This window comes from Sus scrofa, chromosome 1 (assembly GCF_000003025.6).
Source record: "Sus scrofa isolate TJ Tabasco breed Duroc chromosome 1, Sscrofa11.1, whole genome shotgun sequence".
Lineage (NCBI taxonomy): Eukaryota > Metazoa > Chordata > Mammalia > Artiodactyla > Suidae > Sus > Sus scrofa.
Window position 1 is genome coordinate 165,969,975 of NC_010443.5, and position 25,950 is coordinate 165,995,924.

At 38.4% G+C, this 25,950-nt stretch overlaps 1 protein-coding gene across 1 annotated transcript in view; it reads left to right on the forward strand.

Annotated features, from left to right (window-relative positions):
* Nucleotides 1–25,950, forward strand: part of PIAS1 (protein inhibitor of activated STAT 1) — a 130,129-nt gene that overhangs the window by 12,861 nt on the left and 91,318 nt on the right. The gene's annotated exons all lie outside the window — the stretch shown is intronic.

Sequence of the window (25,950 nt, forward strand, 5' to 3'; positions counted from 1 at the left end):
AAAATGGAAGATAATCAATGGATTTCAATATATCAGAGTAGGAAATGTTCATTGATAGGTTTCAGATTCCATGTTGTAACAGCATTTAAGAAACTGCCACTTGTCGAGTTTTGGTGAAAAATCAAAAAATATCCACAGTTATCTGAAAAAGCTATTGAAATACTCCATTTTTCTTCCCACTACACATTTGCATGAGGTTGACTTTTCTTCATATACTTCAGTTAAAATAATGTGTATTGAATGCAAAAGTGGGTATGAAAATCAGGCTGTCTTTATTAATCTAGACATTAAAGAGATTTGCAAAAATGCAAAAGAATGTTTTGCTAATATTTTGTTTGAAATAGTTTTGTAAATTTAATATTTTGATTTTGTTAACAAGTAATTATTTTTAAATGACAGTAAGTCTAAAATATTTTAATAAAATCATATGGTAGTTAAAAAATTTTTATTATAGTTGATTTACAATGTTCTGTTAATTTCTGCTGTACAGTAAAGTGACCCAGTTATTTATATACATATATATATATTTTCTTTTTCTCACATTATCCTCCCTTATGTTTCATCACAAGTGATTAGATATAGTTCCCTGTGCTATACAGCAGAATCTCATTGCTTATTCACTTCAAATGCTATAGTTTGCATCTACTATCCCTGAACTCCCAGTCCATCCCACTCCCTCCTCCTCCTCCCCCTTGGCAACCACAGGTCTTTTCTCCACATCCCTGAGTTTGTTTCTTTTTGTAGATAGGTTCATTTTTGCCATATATTAGATTCCAGATATAAGAGATACCATGTGGTATTTGTCTTTCTGATTTACTTAATATGAGAGTCTCTAGGTCCATCCATGTTGCTGCAGATGGTATTATTTTGTTCTTTTTTATGACTGAGAAGTAATCCATTGTGTATATGTACCACATCCGAAGCCATTCATCTGTTGATGGACATTTAAGTTTTTATGTCTTGGCTATTGTGACTAGTGCTACTATGAACACAGAGGTGCATGTATCTTTTTGTATGGATATATGTCCAGAAGTTGGATTGCTGGGTCATATGGTAGTTCTATATATAGTTTTCTGAGGTACCTCCATAGTGTTTACCATAGTGATTGTACCACTTTACATTGCCACCAACAGTGTAGGAAGGTTCCCTTTTCTCCACACCCTCTCCAGCATTTGTAATTTGTAAATTTACTAATGATGGCCATTCTGACGGTGTGAAGTGGTACCTCATTGTAGTTTTGATTTGCATTTCTCTAATTAGTGATGTTGAGCTTTTTTGCATGTGCCAATTGGCTATCAGTGTATCTTTGGAGAAATGTCTCTTCAGGTCTTCTGCCCATTTTTCAATTGGGTTGAATGTTTTTTTGCTGTTGAGTTGTATGAGTTGTTTGTGTATTTTGGAGGTTAAGCCCTTGTCAGTTGCATCATTTGCCATTATTTTCTCCCATTCTGTAGGTTGTATTTTATTTTTTTTTTTAATGGTTTCCATTGCTGTGCAAAAGCTTTTAAGCTTGATTAGGCCCCATTGATTTATTTTGTTTTTTATTTCTATTGCTTTGGGAGACTGACCTAAGAAAACATTTGTACGGTTCATGTCAGAGAATGTTTTGACTACTAAAATTTTCTATTTTAACTTTTTTTTTCTTTACAATTTTAAAATTAAAGTAATATATACATAACTTAAACTTTACTATTATATCCATTTTTAAGTGTGTATGGTTCAGTTCTGCTAGGTATATTTACATTGTTATGCAGCCAATCTCCAGAACTTTTTTTTTTCCTTTTTTGCTTTTTAGGGCCTCAGGTATGGCATATGGAAGTTCCCTGGCGAGGGGTCGAATTGGAGCTACAGCTTCAGCAACACGGGATCCAAGCCAGGTGTCTGCAGCCTACACTACAGCTCATGGCAATGCTAGATCCTTAATCCATTGAGCAAGGCCAGAGATCAAACCTGCATCCTCATGGATACAAGTTGGACCCATTACCACTAAGCCACAACTGGAACTTCCCAGAACTTTTTACAAAATTAAAATTACATATTGACTAAACAGCAACACTAGTTTTAACTTCTAAAATAGAAAACAAGGGTAGATTTAATCAACAGAAATTGGGGAGGGGGGAATCCTTCCATTTTCAGAACTATAAAAGAGTTCAGAGAAGCCGAAACTTTGAGAACCTGAGCAGTCTTTTCTTCCCCCAGAACACTCTTTTTTTTTTTTTTTTTGTCTTTTCTGGGGCCACTCCCGAGGCATATGGAGGTTCCCAGGCTAGGGGTTGAATCGGAGCTGTAGGCACTGGCCTACACCACAGCTCACAGCAACGCTGGATCCTTAACCCACTGAGGAAGGCCAGGGATCGAACTGGCAACCTCATGGTTCCCAGTCGGGTTCGTTAACCACTGCGCCACGACGGGAACTCCCAGAACACTTTTTATTGAGTCACAGTGTAAGAGTCTGTAGTTTCTTCTTATTTTTAGAGCTGCATCCATACAATAGGAAAGTTCCCACGCTAGAGGTCGAATTGGAGGTGTAGCTGCAGGCCTACACCACAACCACAGCAACTCGGGATCTGAGCTGCGTCTGTGGCTTACACTACAGCTTAAAGCAATGCCACATCCCTGACTCACTGAGCAAGGCCAGGGATTGAACCTTCATTCCTCATGGATACTAGTCAGATTCTTTTCCACTGCGCCACAAAGGGTGCTCCAAGAGTCTGTAGTTTAAAATGAGAATAATATCCCTTTCACCTTATTTATGGTATATTTTTATAATTTATAGATAATTAGTGATCCATTTACAAGGCAGGTTTGCTCAGCAGAGCTGTTTAATTGTATCCTGTGCCTCTGCGGTAAAAATACTAAGCAGTAATGGCTTGCATTGCGTTATATAAATGTTCTCCAATACTTTGTCAGTAAGGGTGTAGGAATTATATATTTTTTTATTTTTTCAAGATTATGTTTCAACCCTTGATTACTTTTTTTTTTTTTTTTTTAACGTCCTCACCCACAGCATATGGAAGTTCCCAGGCCCAGAGATTGAATCTGAGCCCCAGCTGCAGCAACACCAGATCCTTTAACCCATTGTGCTGGGCCAGGGATCAAACCTGTACCCCCCACTGAGCTGAGCTGCTGCATTTGGATTCTTAACTGATTGTACCAAGGCAGGAACTTCTGTCCTTTTTTGGGGGGTAGTATGAGATGGCAATAGCTTGGATAAATGAAAAATTCACACAGATATATCCTAGTCTGATTTTAGCCAGTAATTTCCTCTTTAGCAGATCTTAATAGCTTTACCAAATATTTAAGGTGATTGATTTGCATTTGACCTGTTTTGCTTTCTTCCTTTCCCTGTTGTGGGATTAATAGAGATTATAAGAATGAATGCTTTTCACTTTCCACCTTTTTTTAGGGTTGTGTTTGAAAAACTTCGACCTTTATATTTCTCAAACATCTTTCTTCAAGGCGTCAAACTAAGACTGGGAAAGGAAGTTTTTTTTGTTTTTTTTGGTTTTTTTTGGTCGCAATTTATTCTAATATGTGATTTCAAAATAAAGTAGCATTTTAGAGGTGACAGATCTTTTTTTTTTTTTAAAGCATCTTTTGTCTATTTGCATCATTTTAGGATTGCTATTAGTTTTCAATCTTGAATTTAGACAGTAATGCCAGCTATAGTTCAGACTAATGGGGATGATGAACAATTAAAATTAATAACCCTTAATTTTAGGCTTTAAAAATTACTTCTTGGTATATGTGGCAAGTATTGTTCAATTTTTTCCAAGTGGCAACCCTGTTATGCCCAATGAAAAGAATATTAGATAAGATTCATTGGTAATTAGTAGCATTTGTGTTATAAATCAGATGGGTTATAACTACTGATTAGGTTAAGCTTTGATACTCATAAATTGATTGATAATTGTTTAGGACATATTTTCTTGTAGGTGAATACTGAGTTATTCTCTGGAAACTAGTGTTTTTTTTTTTTTTTTCTTTTGTTTTCTTAGGGTTGTACCCTTGGCATATGGAGGTTCCCAGGCTAGGGGTCAAACCAGAGCTGTAGCTGCCAGCCTATACCACAGCCATGGCAACTTGGGATCTGAGCCACATATGCGACCTACACCACAGCTCACAGCAACACCAGACCTTACCTCCCTGAGTGAGGCCAGGGATTGAACCTGAGTCCTCATGGATGCTAGCTGGGTTTGTTAACCCCTGAGCCACCTGAGCCATGACGGGAACTCCATGGGAACTACTGATTAACAGGTGATTCTGTTGAGGGTGGAGGGTAATCCTGAAGCTTTTGTTTTGCAAACAGACTTGTTTTATTTGTAGCTTTGGTAAAAGTGATGCATTTTTTTTTCAAACACATGTCATCATAACTGCATAATCCATTTGAAGGAACAAGGTTTGAGGGTGATAGTGTTTGTGTGTCTAAAGAGAGGCTGGTGTGATAGTTGCAGTGGGGATGCTGGGGATACTGTTGGAATTCAGAATTTGTCCTCTGTATGAAGGTAATTCCACAAATAAAGTTAATTAAAGGAAAAAGTGATATTGATAAGAAATGCAAGCTCTTATAAATTAGCTATGAATTTACAGTATTTGAAGAAGTATATAATGCCTTATGAATATGAAAATTTTTTTATTTGATTTAAAAGTCAATATTTTCCCTTTTATAGTCTTAGTTTGTTAAAAACATGGTATTGAAGAAAATTTTACTTCTATATAGTTAGGCCTTTCCATGCACTCATTTATTTATTCAGTAAATATTTGTGCCTGGTGCTATATTAGTCAGTCAGTATACAAAGATAATTAAAACTTACTTCCTGATGGAAAAGAATTCATTGTGGTAGAGATGGATACATACTATCTTGCATCATGAATCTGCTTAAGGTGAATAATAGAGCCGTGTGTGATTGATCTGTATTTTTTACTTAACTTTTTTTTTTTAATTTTTTCTTAACTTTGAATCTCTACATTTCTGATATATTTAAGAAAATTACTTCTCAGTTTTCACATTTGAATGATTTAGATTAATAAAAAATTAGTTATCACTAACTTATTTTTTGAAAAACTTAGGTATTAAAGGCTTTTGTTCTGAGATATGTTTGTCTTTTTTTTTTTTTTTTTTTTTGTCTTTTGTCTTTTTTAGGGCTGCACTGGCAGCATATGGAGATTCCCAGGCTAGACGTCTAATCAGAGCTACAGCTGCCAGCCACAGCCACAGCCAGGCCAGATCCGAGCCTCATGTGCTGCCTACACCACAGCTCACGGCAACGCTGGATCCTTAACCCACTGAGCAAGGCCAGGGATCGAACCTACAACCTCGTGGTTCCTAGTCAGATTTGTTTCTGCTGCGCGATGAGGGGAACTCTGATTTCTGTTTGTCTTTTGTCCAGCTACCTGCCCCTTGCCCACAGCCCTTCTTGCTCCATGGTTTTTAAAATATATACTTCATTTTTAGATTATTTACCAACCTAAATTAAAGTAACCAAAATCTTTAGGAGCAAGAAGAGTTTAGATAAAGTTAACATTGAATTTTAATAATGATTTTAATGATTTTACTCAAAGCTAGTTAAATCTTTGACAAATCTTAGCTTTTTAGGAAATTTTCTTTAAAGACTAATTTTATCCCTTGAATAAACTCTAGACAGTTTGAGGTATGATATTACTTTTGAACATTTAGAACATTTTCTCTTCTGTACTTTTGCCTTGTAACATAAAGAGGTACAGGGTAAAGAGTGACATTTCTGTTCTTGAACCTTTACATAAGATTTGTTTGGAGGTTTTAGGATGTTTATTCCTAATGTGCTCAAACTTCATGATTTGGAAACTTTGGGAGGGGAGGTATTTTTTCAGTTATTGTGCTAATATGGTATCTGGTGGCCCAGTCTGGAAACACATGTCCTTAATTTCTGAGAAATTTCCTTATATTAATCCTTTAGTAATTTTCTTTCTTTCCTTTTCTCTGTTTTCTCTAGTCAGAGGAATGGACCTCTGCATTTAAAAAAAGAAAATCTATTATTGTCTTTTGCATTTTGTGCTTGTGAATTAATTTTAACTTTTTTATTCCTTTATTCTTTTTGTTCTTTTTAGGGAGGGAGTATGATAGATGTTTGTATATGGTCAGTTTGTATTTCACTAGTGGACATTCTAAACATTCTGCAAAGTTCATGATACAAACTATATGATAATCATTTTTAAATATTTCCAGTATAGAATTAGGATTTATATTGAGTGTTAGTAGAAATTGTGTTCTTTTCTGAGAGAAAGCCAGGTTCCTTTGTAAAAAAATAAATGTATATGGAATTCCCTGGTGATCTGTTGGTGAGGACTTAGCACTTTCACCAGTGCAGCCCAGATTCAGTCCCTTCTCTGGGAACCGAGATCCCACATCAAGCCACTGCATACTATGGCCAAAAAATAAAATAATATACAAAATAATATGTATAGCTTTATAGAAGAATGTATAACTTATAGATGACTAATAAAACAAACATCAAACTTAGAGTGTTCCAAAACTTTGAGGCTTTCTTTTGTGCACCCACATCCTGTCTCCTCCCCACTTCCTCCATGTAACTTTATTAATAGGTTACTTTTAAAATCAAAGGTAGTAGTGAAATACTAGTTTTGTATACTATTTTCTTGTGAGGTTGTTTTTTAAGTTATTGCTCCTAATTAAACGTATATCACAGTCTTATAAGTTTCTAAATTTGATATGGCATTCTTTGAAGAGGAGGATTCTGTAGTGGAGAGGAAAGTTTTGGAGATCTTATTTTGAAAATATGCGTTAACTGTGGCAAATATACATGTCCATAGAATCTAGCAGTTATGCTCACTGATTTTCAGGAGAGAAAAGGGGGCTTAGGTTAATTGCCACAGTGATCCACACTTTTGTAAGTCTTAAAAAATGTCTAGATTTATCAGTATCTGGAAGTTCCCATTGTGGCTCAGCAGTAACAAACCCAGACTAGTATCCATGAGGATACAGGTTTGATATCTTGCCTCACTCAGTGGATTCAGGATCTGGTGTTGCTGTGAGCTGTGGTGTAGGTTGCAGATGGGCTCAGATCCTGAGTTGCTGTGGCTATTATGTAGGCCAGCAGCTGTAGCTCTGATTTGACCCCTAGCCTAGGAACTTCCGTATGCCACAAATGTGGCCCTAAATAGAAAAAAAAAGATTTATCTGTGTCTGTGGTGTAGTTAGTATGTGAAGAAGTTAAATATTAGAGTTATAAGAAATGTCTAGCTTTGTGGTAGAAGCATAAACCATTGTAAGCTATGTTTTACTTTCTATGATTTTTGTCATTTTGTTTGATATCTTTTTTTTTTTTTTTTTTTTTTTTTTGGTCTTTTTGTCTTTTAGGGCTGCTCCTGCAGCATATGGAGGTTCCCAGGCTAGGGGTCCAATCAGAACTGTAGCCACTGGCCTATACCAGAGCCACAGCCACACAGGAACCGAGCCATGTTTTCAACCTACACCACAGCTCATGGCAGTGCGGGATCCTTAACCCACTGAGCGAGGCCAGGGATCGAACCCACGTCCTCATGGTTACTAGTCGGGTTTGTTACTGCTGAGCCATGAGGAGAACTCCCCTATGTTCAGTATTTCTGAACTACATACTTCCTCTACTTTCAAGTCTTGTCAAATCTTTCTTAATGTTATGCATTCCTTTCCTTTCTTGCTATCACCCTCGTTATTTCAGACTCTCATAGTTTCACGTTAGGTGTTAACAGTTTCTAAATTGGTCTTATCAGAAGTTCTCTGATGGTACAGTAGGGTTTGTCTCTGCTGTGGTTTAGGTTTGATCCCTGGCCCGGGAATGTCTGCGCGCTATGGATGTGGCCAAAAAAATTGCTCTCATATGTTAATTTCTCTTTTTCAATTTATTTACTCTTTAATCAGATTGAGTTTTTGATTATATGTCAGTCTCTTCCCATTGGTTGTAGAATTAAGAACAAACTTCAACTTACCTGTCCAAACTAAGTAAATTATTGCTTGAATACAGTAACATGCTAAGTAGGCACTGAGCAAAATTATATAATGTCCTTATTTGTGGGAGGTAATGTGTATAATTTCTGATAGGTTTGAAATACCAGTATGGCTTATAATAACTGAGATGCCAGAACATCATTACTCATATCCATTGACAGTGCATAAGACACAGTTTGTACAGACAGAGCTTAATTTGGTAGAGAATAGACAAGTAAACAGGGCTTCTCTACACTGTGGTTTATATAAGGGCTGTATTGACTTAAATTGGGGAGCACATAAGAAGGTTGAAGTTAGCTAGAAAAAGGTTGAGATGAGAGAGAGAAGAGTTACCGAAAGAAGAGCATGTATATGAGAGTCCTGGAGGATGGAGAGCTAGTTTAGGGGGTTAATGGCAATGGCTAGACTGGATCATGAAGGATATCTTGGGCCATGTTAGGAAATTTGGCCTTTATCCTGAGTATAGTGGGTAATCATGAAAGATTTAAGCATGAGAATGACATGATCAGATTTATATTTTAGAGAGATCAGCAATGTGGAGAGTGACTTTAAGGAATAATACTGGAGACAGGGAGAACATTTGAGTTTCTTATAGACATCTAGGGAAGAAATCACAGTAGTCTGCATTAAAGTGGTAATAGGAACTTAGGTATTTTAAGGTGGTAGGATTCATATGACTTGGTAAATGTGAACAAAGGAGAAGTTGGTATAGAAGTTTCTGGTTTGGGGCAACTGGTTAAGTGGTTTGAGAGAAATTTGATTTGTTAGGTTTGGACATGTTGACCACTGCTAGGACACGGGGTGCTTAGCAGATTTGATTTGTAATTCAGAAGATAAAGGCTAAACTGGAAATGAAGATTTGGGAATTAATAGCCTAGAAATGCCATTTTGGAAGTCATGAGGTGGAAAAGGTCACCCTGGAAGACTGGACTGAGTGAAAATAGAGTACATAATAGAGTGTGTAAAGGAACGGGGAATTAACTTCGTGGCTTGGTGAAAACGAATCTTGCTGGCATCCATGAGGATGCAGGTTCGATTCCTGCTCAGTGGGTTAAGGATCCAGCGTTGCCATGAGCTGTGGTGTAGGTCGCAGGCGCCACTCAGATCCCATGTTGCTCTGGCTGTGGTATAGGTCAGCAGCTACACCTCCGATTCACCCCTTAGCCTGGAAACTTCCATATACCGCAGGTGCAACCCTAAAAAGACTAAGGAACTTGCATAGTTGAGGCCTAGAATAATCTTTAAAAATACCCTTTAAAACATCTTCTGTGGATTTGCTTTAATATTTTTATGAGATTTCCACTTTTTTTTTCTTTTTTCTTTTCAGGGCCTCACCCATGGCATATTGAAGTTCCCAGGTTAGGGTCGAATTGGAGCTACAGCTGCTGGGCACAGCCACAAGGGATATGAGCTGCGTCTTCGACCTGCAACACAGCTTGTGGCAACTCTAGGTCCCCAACCCACTGAGCGAGGCCAGAGATCGAACCCGCATCTTCATGGATATTAGTTGGATTTGTTTCTGCTGTGCCACAACAGGAACTCCCAAACTGGGACACTTTTAGAGTAGAAGGAGGTGCTTTAATAATGTTGCTAGAACAGCAGGCATAAAATGAAAAATTTGAAGATCTTGTTCTTTTTTTCCAGAATTCTTTTTTTGTGAAGTGCTAAAAAATGAAATGACAATAGATTAGAGTGTTAGTAATAAAAAAGCGTCTTTTGGCCAAGTAAATTTGCAAAATGTTGGATGCAAAGTTAACATATTTCTTTCTGTGGGACTTTTTTTTTTTTTTTTTTTTTTTTTGTCTTTTTGTTGTTGTTGTTGTTGCTATTTCTTGGGCCACTCCTGCGGCATATGGAGGTTCCCAGGCTAGGGGTTGAATCGGAGCTGTAGCCACCGGCCTACGCCAGAGCCACAGCAACGCGGGATCCAAGCCGCGTCTGCAACCTACACCACAGCTCACGGCAAGGCCGGATCGTTAACCCACTGAGCAAGGGCAGGGACCGAACCCGCAACCTCATGGTTCCTAGTCGGATTCGTTAACCACTGCGCCACGACGGGAACTCCTCTGGGACTTCTTAGGACCTTTAATGTGTTAATATTATTCGAGAAGGAAGGGCATGGTGGGGAATTACAGAATCTTGAATTTCCTGGACTTGTTTTTGTCACCGCACCTTGTTTCTCACAATGTCTTATGAACCTAGTTTGGAAAATGCTGATTTAGAGTATCCTATCATTTAAATTGGAGCTTTTCAATATGAAGCTCAATCTGATTGTTTCTTAGTTATAAGTTTTATTTGGGAATTGTGATTTGTCATGTTTAGGCAGCTAAGTTTATTAAAATAAGTAAATTTTGTAGTTAAAAAAATACAGAATTCCCATTGTGGTGCAGTTGGAATGAATGCAACTAGTATCCATGGAGATGTGGGTTTGATCCCTGGCCTTGCTCAGTGGGTTAAGGATCCAGCGTTGCCATGAACTGTGGTGTAGATTGCTGATGCAGCTCAGATCTGGTGTTGCTGTGGCTGTAGCATAAGCCCTCAGCTGTAGCTCCAATTCGACCCCTAGCCTGGGAACTTCCATATGCCACAGGTGCGGCCCTAAATAAAAGCAAAAAAATAAAAACAAAAATAAATACAACCTCAGTTACATTTCCCTGAAAAACATTGCAGTTTTGTTATTGGGGGAACTTTTAGGATTGAGTGCTAATTTAATGAACAGATTTTGGAAAGGGCCTTTCAGGAGTTCCTGCACAGTGGGTTAAGAATATTACTGCAGTGGCTTGTGTTGCTACTGAGTTGCCGGTTCAATCCCCAATCTGGCACAATAGGTTAAAAGATTTGGTCTTGCCACAGCTGAAGTGTGGGTCACATCTGTGGCTCAGATTTAATCCCTGGCCCAGGAACTTCAATATGCTGTGGGTACGGCTATAAAATAAATTAAAAAAAAAAAAAAAACTAAACACAAAAGCTGTTTCAATGTTATTTCTTCTAAACTAGGCAATACGCCTCCATTTATTTCTTCCTTTTTCTCGTTTTAGACTTCGAATGCAGTGATAGGTATTGTTTCTCCTTGGTCACAAAATCTGTCTCTATGTTTTTGATCCTCAAATGCTGACTTCTAGATTTAGGAAAGAAAGAAGTGAACTTCCTTTTTTTTTCTTTTTTTTGGTCTTTTTGCCTTTTCTAGGGCCGCTCCCACAGCATATGGAGGTTCCCAGACTAGGGGTCCAGTCGGAGCCATAGGCACCGGCCTATGCCAGAGCAACGCCAGATCCGAGCTACGTCTGCCACCTACACCACAGCTCACAGCAACGCCGGATCCTGAGCAAGGCCAGGGATCGAACCCTCAACCTCATGGTTCCTAGTTGGATTTGTTAACCACTGTACCACAACGGGAGCTCCTGAACTTCCACTTGTAAGAATATTAGTTGCGTTGAGTATTTGGAGAAATGCTCTGGAATTTGATTAGTTATATGTTTAAGGAATGGCATTAAGTTTCTGCTTATTCTTCATGAGTATGATAAACTCATTTGTTTCTTTTAGGACAATTATAGTATATTTCTTTGTTTTATTGTCCTCTAGATGTAACAAACTTTTTTGGAAATATTTTTGTGCTTCGAAAAAAAAATTACACTTCGTTGACAGTAACTCTGGCATTGGCATTTTGCCTTTTTTGAGGGGGTGGGTGAGGGGTGGTTAATGTTTTGAATATATTAAAATAGATGCTGTTAGGTTTTTGACATCAGAGACTTGTTAAGTAGCCAATCTTGCCACTCGATAAATTTCAGGAAGAGCGTGTAGTATGTTTTCATGGTCTTCATCTTGAGATGTATTTTTATGGGCATTAATGAAATTTCTTAAAAGAGTATGAGCATTTTTTTTTTTTGCTTTTTTCTCTCCATTTTTTTTAAAATATATATATATTTTTATTTTCCCACTGTACAGCTGTACAGCAAGGGGGTCAGGTTATCCTTACATGTAGTATGAGCATTTTTTAAAGCTTGCTTTTACTGTAGGGAGTTTCCGTTGTGGCTTAGCAGTGACGAATCCAACTAGGATCCAAGATGACGTGGGTTGACCCCTGGCCTTGTTTAGTGGGTTAAGGATCTAGCGTTGCCATGAGCCGAGATGTAGGTTGCACACTCAGCTCAGATCCCAAGTTGCTGTGGCTGTGGCATAGATCGACAGCTACAGCTCCGATTTGACCCCTAGCCTGGGAACTTCCATATACCTCCGTTTGGCCCTAAAAAAAAAAAAAACAAAAAAAAACAGAAAAACCACTTTGCTTGTAAATATCTGTCATACCAGTCTGTTCTGAAGATAATGATCTGTGTAAATTTCGTAGTGCATTAGCAGTTTTACTTTATGTAGAATAAAAGATGCTTTTGTTGTTTCTTTTACCCGTAATTTATAGAATAATCAGGTGAAAGTACTCTGTTCTGTGTAGAAAAGGAAGAGGTGTTATCATTAAATTGGTTTCTGATAGGATTTAAATGATTACTTAGGCAAGCTGTCACTGCAAGACTTGAACAACTTTTCCTGTTTCTTTCCTTTTTTACTATTTTTTTTTTTTAATATGTCTTCGTAGTTTGTGAGGAATCATACCCAGGGCTGTTAGAACATTTGTATGATGCACCCCAGTGTTCATAGCAGAACTTTTTACGATAGCCAAGACATGGAAACAACCTAAATGTCTATCAGCAGATGAACACACAGACACACACACACAGACACACACAGACACACACACACACACACACACAAAATAGAATACTACCCAGCCATAAAAAAAAGAATGAAATAATGCCATTTGCAGCAACATGGGTGAACCTAGAGGTTATCATACTAAGTGAATTAAGTCAGAAAGAGAAAGATAAATACCATATGATATCACTTGTATGTGAAATCTGAAATAACACAAATGAACTTATTTCTGAGACGAATAGACTTACAGACATTAGGAAACAAACTTACGGTTACCAGAGGGGAAAGAGGATGGGGAGGGGTAAATTAGGAGTTTGGAATTAACAGATACAGACTTCTGTATGTAAAATAGATGAACAGCAAGGTCTTATTGTATAACACAGGGGACTACTTACAATATGCAGTAGTAAACCATAATAGAAAAGAATATAGGAGTTCCCGTCGTGGCGCAGTGGTTAACGAATCCAACTAGGAACCATGAGGTTGCGGGTTCGGTCCCTGCCCTTGCTCAGTGGGTTAACGATCCGGCGTTGCCGTGAGCTGTGGTGTAGGTTGCAGACGCGGCTTGGATCCCGCGTTGCTGTGGCTCTGGCGTAGGCCGGTGGCTACAGCTCCGATTCAACCCCTAGCTTGGGAACCTCCATATGCCGAGGGAGCGGCCCAAGAAATAGCAACAACAACAACAACAAAAAAGACAAAAAAAAAAAAAAAAGAAAGAAAGAAAGAAAAGAATATAAGTAAAAAGAACATTTGTGTATATCTTTTTCTAAGCTTGTTTTTCTCTTAAATCTTAAGATTGAAATATGGTAAGCTTAATTGTTTTTCTTGTGCACCCTGGGCAGTGTTTATTGAATAATTACCTTAAGATTTGGGAATCGTGGGGAAAAGTAGTCATCTGAATCCTAAGTAGTTCAGTAATCTTATTTGTAACCTTAAACTTGATTGGAAGGGAATTTCTTATCATATGCCACTGGGCTCTATAGTCTTGACAGTTTTAAATCCCAAGTTTTAAGGGTATGAATATTTAAGAAGCAAAACTCTCAGATTTTGCAGGTGACACAAAACTGGGGAGAATATGTTAGAAGACAGAGTCAAGAGGAATTCATCATCATCAGCATCATTTCCTGGACACTTATTAGATGATATCTACTGTACTTAGAATAGGTGATGTGGAGAAAACTGTCCTTGAAAAGCTCAAAGTCTAGGAGAGGATATAGACTAGAAAATGAACTATTTACAACACTGATAAGTTCTATAGTGCAGGGTGCAATTCTTCAACAGGGTTTTGAAAAGCTGGAATGATGAACTTGGGGAAAAAAAGGAAAGTTTAACAGCATTAAATATATAAAGTTCTTTTTTTTTTTTGTCTTTTTGCTATTTCTTCGGCCGCTCCCGCGGCATATGGAGTTTCCCAGGCTAGGGGTCGAATCGGAGCTGTAGCTGCCAGCCTATGCCACAGCCACAGCAACTCGGGATCCGAGCCGTGTCTGCAACCTACACCATAGCTCACAGCAACGCCGGATCCTTAACCCACTGAGCAAGGGCAGGGACCGAACCCACAACCTCATGGTTCCTAGTCAGATTCGTTAACCACTGCGCCATGACGGGAACTCCTAAAGTTCTATTTTTATCAATTTTTAATTTTTTTAAATTTCATTTTAATTTTTTTTGACCATGCCCATGGCATGCGGAATTGAACCCATACCACGGCAGTGACCCTAGTCACAGCAGTGACAACACCAGATCCTTAACCCACTAGGCCACCAGGGAACTCTAAAGTTCTGTTTTTATTTTTTATTTTATTTTTTTAGGATTGCACCTGCAACATATGGAAGTTCCCAGATAGGGGTCAAATCTGAGCTGTAGCTGCCAGCCTACACCACAGCCACAGCAACTCTGGATCCAAGCCATAGCTCACAGCAAGACTAAATCTTTAGCCCACTGAGTGAGGCCAGGGATCGAACCTGCATCCTCATGGATACTAGTCAGGTACTTAACTTGCTGAGCCACAACAGGAACTTGTAAAGTTCTTTTTGTTTTGGTCTTTTTAGGGCAGAATCTGTGGCATATGAAGGTTCCCAGGCTAGGGGTCAAATGGGAGCTGTAGCCGCCAGCCTACCCAGCTGCCACGGAAAAGCTGAATCAAAGCCACCTCTGCGACCTGCACCACAGCTCATGGCAATGCTGGATCCTTAACCACTGATCAAGGCCAGGGATTGAACTTGCATCCTCATGGATACTAGTCAGGTTCCTTTCCACTGAGCCACAGCAGGAACTCCTGACACTTAAATTTTTGAAAACATTGTTAATGGATTTCACTAACTATACAGGATTATATTTCCTTAATTATAGAGGAGTAGAAGAATGAGAATATTTTATTAAATAGAGTTAAATTGTTACAGTTTTTTTTGGGGGGCACACCTTTGGCATATGAAAGTTCCCAGGCTGGAGGTTGAATTGGAGCTGCACCTGCCGACCTATACCATGGCTCACGGCAACGCCAGATCCTTAACCCATGAGCAAGGCCGGGGATCGAACCCGCATCCTCATGAATATTAGTCAGGTTCATTACTACTGCTGAGCTACAACGAGAACTCCATGTTACAGAATTTTGAAATTTTAAGGAACCTTTGAGAATCTATCATTTTTTTTAAAAAATAGCACACCTCAGGAGTTCTGTTGTGCTGCAGCAGGAACAAATCTGACTAGTATCCAGGTTCTATCCCTGTCTTCTCTCAGTGGGTCGGGGATCTGTCATTGCCCTGAGCTGCAGTGTAGGTCACAGTCTTGGCTCAGATCTGATCCCGCATTGCTATGGCTGCTATGGCTGGAAGCTGCAGCTCTGATTCGACCCCTAACCTGGGAACTTCCATATATGCCATATGTGCAGCACTAAAATGTGAAAAAAAAACCCACAAATACTTCATTTTTTATTTATTCATTTTTTGGCCACACTTGCAGCATGTGGAAGTTTCCAGGTGAGGGATCAAACCCATGCCATAGCAGCAACCTAAGCCACTGCAATGACGATGCCAGATCCTTAACCTACTTAGCCACAAGAGAACTCCCAAATTTGTCATTTTTGAAGTGAGAAAATAGAACCTGAAAGATTGAGGTTCAGTAAATTAGTGGGTAAGTCAGTACTAGATTCCAGATTGTGTGTATAGTAGTACTGTTTTATATTGTATTTTACCTAGCATATAGTAGGTATACAGTAACTTTTCTGAATTAATTTGATTACTTGTTTCTGTCTTTGAAGACTAGCCTATCTTTATATGTTCATTGTCCCTATATTCCTCTTTCAGCAACTCATTTAGGTTTCACTCATTGAGCCAAAAAAAAAAAAAAAAAAAAAACCAAACCAAACACATTTATTGAATCTCTCTGTGCAGAGCAGCTTTTATTTATTTATATATTTTGGCTTTTTTGAGGCCACACCCGTGGCATATGGAGATTCCCAGGCTAGGGGTTAAATTGAAGCTACAGCTGCCGGCCTACACCACAGCCACAGTAACGTGGGTTTGGAGCTGCATCTGAGACCTCTACCACAGCTCATGGCAGTGCCAGATCCTTAACCCACTGAGCGAGGCCAGGGGTCAAACCCACAACCTCATGGTTCCTGGTCAGATTCGTTTCCTCTATACCACAACAGGAACTCCCCAAAGCAGCTTTTAAAGTTATATCTTCCTACCTCTGTGTGAGAAGTTTGATACTGTGTTAGAATTTTAAACTCTGGAGTTCCCGTCGTGGCGCAGTGGTTAACAAATCCGACTAGGAACCATGAGGTTGCGGGTTCAGTCCCTGCCCTTGCTTAGTGGGTTAACGGTCTGGCGTTGCCGTGAGCTGTGGTGTAGGTTGCAGACGAGGCTCGGATCCTGCATTGCTGTGGCTCTGGCATATGCTGGCGGCTACAGCTCTGATTAGACCCCTAGCCTGGGAACCTCCATATGCCACGGGAGCAGCCCAAGAAATAACAAAAAAAAAAAAAGAAGAATTTTAAACTCTGAATTAACTTTTTTATTGTAAAAAGTATTTTATCTAAATTTTAAAAGATTTCTTTAAATTCAGGTTTGTTATTTTTAGTCCTCAAGTTATTATCTAGAAGGAGCTTTTTGAAGGACATATCCATATGTTTTATAAAATGTAGTACATAAATGGGGATGATGTTTAAATTATCAAAAATCAAAGCCATGGTTTGCCATTTTAAGAGTGTTTATTCTTGGCTCGAAGGAGAATTGAATCTCCCTCTTCTTTTATTTTGTGGGAGCTAAATGCTTCATATGTGATGGAAGAGACAAGGAGAGGAGGAAGATAATTGGCTCGAGGAGTAGGCCCTACAAGTCATTTTTCAGTCATCTTAATTGAGAAATAAATAAAAGATGAGAAATTGGGTGGAACAACATTATGGAGAAGTATGTAACTAGCTTGACTTGCTGCTTTAGTAGAAACTGTCTAACTAGGTTTTCTGGTTGAACTGGGCATTGTTGACCAATTGCTAGTCTAACAGCTGCTTATTAACTACTTCAAGTGGAGAGAATTAGAAATGACCCAAAAGTCAGTTCCATTGAATAAAGAATCTGACTCTGAAAATAATGAATAAAATATTTAATGTATGCACTAAGAGAATTTTTGATGATTACTTTTATGGGTAGAAAGCAAAAGTATAAATGAAATATTGTTAAATTTGTTTTGTCTATCTTTAGAATTCATTTTGGTTTACAGTTGGTTACAAATTGATGCTAGATAAAGGTTCATAATATAGAGTCTGCTTTATGACTAATCCTCTGAAATGCTGCAGTGGGATGTGTAAACAAGAGTAATCATGTGGTTCAACAGAAAGTACCTAATTCTTATTCATGATTTACATATGACCTTTGATTGAGACAATAAAATTGTCACTATTTAGTCTCAGAAAGCACTCTGTCCTTAATACTTGTTAATATTGCTTGATTATTGTCTTGTATTTATCTTTCTCAGAATATGGTCCCTTCCTTACATGCATACACACGCATCTACATATGTGTCTTGATGTGTGTTTGTAAAATCTTACGTATCTGAGGAGGAGATTTAAGTTGAAATGTCTTCTTATTGAATGGCTAGAATCTCCTCTACTCTGCCCTGAGAACATTGAAAGGCAGCCAAATCAGGATTTTGGATAGAGGATCCCGCTCTGTCAAAAGTTATCAGATAAAAGGAAAAAAAGAAATCCTCAAGATAGCCAAGTTCCCAATCATCCTAGAATGAAATACTCTGGTCTGCTCACCCACATAGTTCATCTGATCATCTTTTTTTTTTTTTTTTTTTCTATCTCTTTTTTTTCTTTTTGACTGCACCCAGGGCATGTGAAAGTTCCCAGGCCAGGGATCAAACTCATGGAGTGGTTGTGGCCTGTGTCACAGCTGTGGCAATGCTGGATCTTTAATGAGCTGCGCCACAAAAGAACTTCCTGATCAACTTTTTAGTGTCTTACTCATAGATGTACAGCCAAGACATCCCTCTTATTCAAGGGAAGTCATCAAGAGCAAGAAAGGCAGAGACCAAAGCAAATAGCAAAAAAGAACTCAGAGATTACAGAGACAGTGCAGTCAGCTGAAGAAAACAACATCAAAAACCCAATTTATTTATATCCTCAAGAGAAAAAAAGATACTGCATTCATGAAAAATAAGAACAAAATGCAGAGGGAAAAGAAAAAGAAATACAGAGCAAACAAAAAAGAGCTCATTGGAATTAAAATTTTAATAGAAGAGTTAGAAGATAAAGTTGGGGAAGCTTCTCAGAAAACAAAGCTAAAGATAACAGATGTAAATGCAAGAGGAAAAAGAAAATAGACCAGGAGTTCCCATCTAGTGCAGTGAAAGCAAATCGACTGGGAACCATGAGGTTGTGGGTTCGATCCCTGGCCTCGCTCAGTGGGTTAAGGCTCTGGCATTGCCCCGAGCTGCGGTGTAGGTAACAGACACAGCTCGGATCTGGCATTGCTGTGGCTGTGGTATAGGGAGGCAGCTGTAGCTTCGATTCTACTCCTAATCTGAGAACTTCCATGTGTGGCGCCTAAAGCAAACAATACAAAACAAAACAAACAAAACAAAACTTCCCGGAATTGAGGAACATACATCTCTAAATGTAAAAGATTAGCAATTATCAGTTCATACAATTAAAAAAAAAAAAAAACCTAATCCAGGATACAGTGTTGTAAAATTTTAGAACACGTGAAGAAAAGGTGACTGTGAAGGAATGGGGATCAGATTGTGCCAGGCGTACTAAGATGATGAGGAAAGGCCTTCAGAATTCTCAAAGAACATATTTTCCTGTTTGGAATTCTATACTGAGCCAAATTCAATTATTAAATATGGGTAAATGAAGATATTTTCAGACAATGCAAGGAATAAAAAAGGTGTATTTCCCATGCCTCCTTCTCAGGAAGCTACTGGAGAAAAAACCCCCGCTATAAAGAGGAAATCAAGAAAGGAGGAAGTGAGATCAAGGAAACAGGAGTCTAACATGAAGGCAGACAAGGGAATTCCCAAAATAAGTTAAACGGAAATTCTATGAACATAGTTTTGTACTGCGTCTAGAGAGTAAGCAGTCCAAATTGGTCATTTTTTTCCCTGACAGAGGGTTGTAAGAGGTATATTTTTATTTATTTATTTTTGTCTTTTTGCCTTTTCCAGGGCCGCTCCCACGGCATATGGAGGTTCCCAGGCTAGGGGTCTAATTGGAGCTGCAGCCACCAGCCTACGCCAGAGCCACAGCAACACCGGATCCTTAACCCACTGACCAAGACCAGGGATCGAACCCGAAACCTCATGGTTCCTAGTCGGATTCGATTAACCACTGCGCCACGATAGGAACTCCTGTAAGAGGTATATTTTTAAGAAATGCAGTGATTTACCTGAATATTTGAATATGTCGAGAGGAAAGTTATGCTTTTAGTAGTTTACAGATAAATTAGTAGTAGCATAGAAAACTAAGCAAATGCAGAAATGGTGCAGTTATTAACTAGAAGGAAAGCAAGCTCATACGTAAAAGGAACAGTAGTCAGGATGTACTTTTGGTATAGCTGTGAATATTATTTATAGCCATAGTAATAATTAAACACCAACAGTTGATTCAACCAGAAATTTTGATGGGAAAATGGAGGTAGAGGACATGTAATAGATCTAAATTTTTTTTTTTTTTTTTTTCCTCTCCATTTTTGGCTGCCCTGTGATATACAGAGCTCCCAGGCCAGGAATCAGATCTGAGCCACAGTCACAACCTAAGCTGCAGTTGAAGTTACACGGGATACTTAACCCACTGTGCTGGACTGGGGATTGAACCTATGTCCTGGAGCTCCCAATATGCCACTTATCCCATTGTGCCACAGTGGGAGCTCCAGATCTAAATCACTCTTTTAGTAAGAGGTCATTTTTTTCCCTAAAAGTAAAAAATTCTAAATAGCTTTAAAAGATCTACTATATAGTGGAAATAGTGAAAAATGGCAGTAGAAATAGCTAAAAAGACTTGAAAGTGGATGCCTTAGATTTATGAAAAATGGGTAGGGCAGAGAAACATCTGTTTTCCTTTAAAACTATTTGACTTTTAAAACTGTGTGCATGTCCAGACCTGAAGAACAGACTTGTGGTTGGCCAAGGGGGAATGAGGAGGGAATAGGGTAGACTGGGAGATTGGGGTTAATAGATGCGAAGTATTACATTTAGAATAGATAGACAATAAGTTCCTACTGTATAGCACAGGGAACTATATCCAGACCGTGATGGAAAATAATATAAAAAAAGAATATATATGTTTATATATATATGCATGTCTGTGTGACTGAGTCACTTTGCTATACAGCAGAAATTGGCACAACTTTGTCATTCAACTATACTTTAATAAAAAATAATTTTTAAAAAACCATGTGCATATCTATCTGATTTAAAAGATTCATTTAAAAAAGATGCCCCTCAGGAGTTCCCATTGTGGTGCAGCAGAAACAAATCCGACTAATGTCCATAAGGATGCAGGTTTGATCCCTGGCCTCACTCACTGGGCCAGGGATCCCGTGTTGCGGTGGCTGTGGTGTAGGCAGGTAGCTGTACGTCCGAGTCAACCCCTAGCCTGGAAACTTCCATATGCCAAGGGTGTGGCCCTTAAAAAAAAAAAAAGGAGGGGGGCAGGAAAAAAAAGGTGCCCCTCATAGTGCTTTCTTTACAGAGTATACCTATTTCTCAGGCATTCTAAGTTCCCTAGGATCCTGAGAATTGTATCATTTGGGGATGTAGAGTTACCAGAATGCTATTTGAGGAGGCAGTGATTTCTAGTAGCAGTGGTTGATGTTATCCTTACTTATAAATATTCATTTTGTTGTAGTGCTAACAAATGGAGATTTGTAAACACATGAAAAATGAAAATATATTGCGTTTCAACATTTCAGATGTGTTTAGTTTTTCTCTGTGTTGTCAACACTTTACATTGTGAATTGACTGCTGTTCCATGCTTCCCTGAAGCTTTTTGGTTTAGTGATAACTTCAGATGTTTGTTTTTCCCGCTTTCTTTTGTTTGGTTTTTAAATACTGTATGCTTATTACGGTCCTTAAAAAAGTATGCAGCAGCTGCTCCGATAATAGTAGATAGCACTTCATCTTTCACTATACCTGATAATAAGGTGCAATGGTTAATTTGAATCCAGATGTTTTCTTTTATCTTAACCATCTTGATTGATTGATTGATTGATTTTGCCTTTTAGGCCTGCACTTGGAGCATATGGAAGTTCCCAGGCTATTGGTTGAATCAGAGCTGCAGCTGCCCATACCACAGCCACAGCAATGCAGGATCCAAGCTGCATCTGTGACCTGTGCTGCAGTTTGTGGCAATGCGGGATCCTTAACCCACTGAGCAAGGCCAGGGATCAAACCCGCAACCTCATGGATACTAGTCATTAACCAGTAATTGTTTTAAAAGCCGAAATGGGGAGTTCCCGTCATGACTTAGCAGAAATGAATCTGAGTAGCATCTATGAGGATGCAGGTTCAATCCCAGGCCTTGCTCAGTGGGTTATGGATCTGGTATTGCCATGAGCTGTGGTGTAGGTTGCAGATGTGCCTCAGGTCCTGCTGTGTCTGTGGCTGTGGCCTAGGCTGGCAGCTGTAGCTCCGATTTGACCCCTAGCCCAGGAACCTCCATATGCCTTGGGTGTGGCCCTAAAAAGCCAAAAAAAGATAAAAATAAAAGCCAAAATGTTGAAGTTTGAGGTTGAGATGGAATGTTAAATAAATTGATCTTTTAAAAAGTTTTCTGTTTCCTAGTTAAAAGGCATGTGGCTTGTTTTCTCTAAAAGACACTAGCAATGTAAAAGTACCACATTTGGAGTAGAATTAGTTGTGTAACATTCAACAAATTTTCTTCCTTCCTTGTCTTTTTAGGGCCACACCCTGGCATATGGAAGTTCCCAGATTAGGGGTCGAATTGGAGCTATAGCTGCCAGCCTATACCACAGCTCACGGCAACGCCACATCCTTAACCCACTGAGCAACGTGAGGGATTGAACTCACATCCTCATGGATATTACTTGGGTTTGTTACTGCTGAGCACTGACGTGACCTCCCACATTCAACAAATTTCTTAACCTTCCTAGGCCTCAGTTTTCCCATCTGTAAAATGAAGACAATACCTACCTCATAATTATGGTGATTAATTATGCATCCTGTGAGAGCAAAAACAAAAATTATACCTATGTCATTAACTTTTTTCTTCTGATCATCAAGGAAGAGATTTTATTTTATATGAATTGTCAATATGTTCTTCATAAAAAGAACAGTGATACATCTGTGCTGCATTTAAATCCTTATACCCAAAGAGTCAGGACAAAAGCTGCCTTAAGTTTACCGTAATTAATGAATTTCAGTTTTTGATTGTGTTTGACTTCGAAGAGTAGAGTTGAACTGAAATGGAAAAACATTCTTCTCTTTCTAAAAATTTACCTTATTTTCTCTTTAAAACAAAATGCATTTGACCATTGCCAACTTAAATTTGTTTTTAACCTATAATCTTTGAAACATAATTTGTGTTATTTCTCTAAGAGTAAAAGCTTACTTATTTTTTTTTGTTTTGTTGAATTACAGTACTTTTTATTGAATATAACTGAATTTATACGGAATTTTCGCCATAGTCACTCTCCACTCTAATTCCTGCTATAAAATACTGTAGGTTCAAGATTTCTACACATTTTTCTCATTTCTCTACTTAGTCTGGATTAACCCCTTATTGCCTACAGGATACAAATCTGTGTAAGTGAAGAGAAACACTACCCGACTTCACCCCTTTCTTAGCCTGTTTCTCAGTTCCTCACAAGGCTCCCTTTGGCAGGGTGGTCTCAACCTGAACCCTGCCCTGGCTGTCCACTTGAGCTTGTGCTACTGTCTCCACTCCTACTCCAAACTTCCTCCTGTTTCTTTAAACCACAGATCCTAAATCTGTTAAAATTCTCTGCCTTCACATGGACCGTCCATTCCTAGCAATCAAGCTAGATCTACATACTCCTGACTTTCCCAGTTCAACTCCCCTTAGCGTCACCACCCAGCTCATCCAGCTCATCTTCTGCTAGAGCACTCTTTCAAATTACACTGCAGTTTCCTAGAATGAAAGAAGTCTAGAGCAGGGTTCTCTTTGCAAATCCCATGAATGTGGGCACGTACAACTTAAGTGAAAATATACTTTCTAAATGGAGAAACAGTGATTTATGACTTTGCATCCAGGAGAAGCTTACTTATTAATACAGTGCCTGTATTGCTGAAATACCTGTTCCTTCTTAAATAAGTAATAAAAAAAAAATCTTAAGAACTATTTTGTACTCTGAAGACAGTTTGGAGAGTAGGGAGAAGTTGATATCTTCTGACATTATAATCTCTGATGACATACTCTAAAAAGAGAAACATTTATAGGATTTGGGGTAGAATTTGTTTTTAAAGCCTTTGTTATATCTTTGGATAAACATAAGATTTGGGTTTGCATTATAGTTATATGTATAGTTATCATTGTAGAATTCACCCCCACCCTTTCTTCTGGTGTGACTTTCTTATTTTGTTGATTCATTTATTGTCCAGGCATTTGATGAGTTACTTATCAGATGTACCATAGTGTTAGAATGCTGAAGATAACATGACATTGTACCATAGAGGACTTCAATCTGGTCACGGAATTATTTGTAAAAAGGAAAATTATAATATAGCAAGATAAGTGCTAAAATAAAGATAGGAAAAATGGCCAGTAAGAGTTGTGAGAAGAGAGTCATTTAGTTCTGCCAGGCTTAAGAAGCAAGGCTGACCAAAGCTGAGCTTCACAGAAATAAAGCATTTACCAGGCCATAGAAGGCAGGGGAATGGTTCATACTACTTTGATTAACCAACTATATTGCATATAAAGCTCTTTATACACTTGTTTTTCACACTGTTTTGTTTTTCTTAATTGTTTTATAATCTGAAAATAACTTCTAGATGATTGGCTTGGGATGAGTGTCATCTCAGGGAGTGCTGGTAAATTAGGGCAGCTTAGCTTTTGCGTTATGATATTTGGGATGTGGTGAGGGGATACAACAGTTGGGGAAATAGCAAGTGTTAATCTCATATGTGGCTTTCATCCTGACTCTTCCCTGTCAGTGGTGGTAAAGTCAGGATTCTGCTGTTAATACCTGTATGATCTTGGGTAAGCTGTTTCTTCCTTTGGATTTCATTTTCCTCAGCTTTATTTATTTATTTATTTATTTATCTATTTATTTATTTATTTTTGCTTTTTAGGGCCACATTGTGGTATATGAAAGTTCCCAGGCTAGGGGTCGAATCAGCTACAGCTGCTGGCTTACGCCACAGCCACAGCAACCCGGGATCTGAGCCACATCCGCGACCTACACCACAGCTCACAGCAGTTTCCTCAGCTTTAAAATGAGAGAATTGATGTAGGTGGGTATTTTCTGTTGGTAGTCTCTTAGTAATTGGGGAAAAAGGTGAAAGAGTGACCAAATAAGTTTGGAAACACAGAGTTAAAACTTAGAATTTCTTTACTACAGCCTTATATGTTATGGTGTTAAATTCCTGTACTTCTTAGCCTGGCTTTGCCAGTAGAGTGTCAATAATACGGTTTAGTGGGAAGATCATAGGCTTTAGAATTATACATATCTGGGTTTGAATCCTGATTGATATTTAGTATCAGTGTGGCCTTTGTTAAGTTGCTTAACTTTTCTTAACTAGTTTCTTCATATATAAAGCAGGAAGGATAATACCTGTGGAGTTGTAAAGATTTAATGACAACCCATATGAAAATATCAAATATATTTGGCATATAATGGGTCAAAAAAAGTATAGGTTAAACCTTATAAATTCTGAAGTTAGTGTTGGATGTAATATCTGATGTTATTTGTATCCTGCCTACATCTGATGTTTGAAGTAGACTGTTAATGTAATTCACATATACTTATTTAATTTTTCCCCAAGAAAATAAATGTTCTTGAGGGCTCATTACTTTTTGCCATCCGGAATACACTCAGCACTGTCCTGGAGACTTAGTAAGTGCTTGATAAATACCTGAGAATTTCATTGTAACAGTGGAATGAGGTGAGATGTGGTTCTACGTGGTGTATACTTTTACATCTTATATAACACTAGGTAGAAGTCGGTGAATTTTTGAATATTTATTATAAATTTCTTTAGCTGGAGTTCCTGTTCTTTGGCTCAGCAGTAATGAATCCGACTAGTATCCATTGAAGATGTGGGCCCAGTTTCTGGCCTTTGCTCAGAGGGATAAGGATCTGGCATTGCCCTGAGCTGTGGTTTAGGTTGCAGATGCTGCTTGGATCTATCTTTGTTGTGGTGTAGGCCAGCGGCTGCAGCTCTGATTTGCAGCTCTGCAGCCTTCCTAGTCTGTGAACTTCCATATGCCACAGGTGCAGCCCTAGAAAGAAAAAAATAATAGATTTTTTTGGTTACGTATATTAAATGGCTAAATTTTAAGTTTGAATATTCAGACTACTGTATATAGAACACACTTGATCTTAGCCAAAAGGCAGAGAAGCAATTACTATATATAGAATAGATGGTAATGGGGACCTACTGTATATAGCACAGGAGAATTTACTCTGTACTGTATGGTAACCTATCTGAGAAAAGAATTTGAAGAAGAATGGATGTATGTGTATGTATAACTGATTTACTTTGCTATATGCCTGAAATTAACATAACTTTCTAAGTCAACTATGTTCCAATAAAAATTTTTAAAATATTTTAAGTTT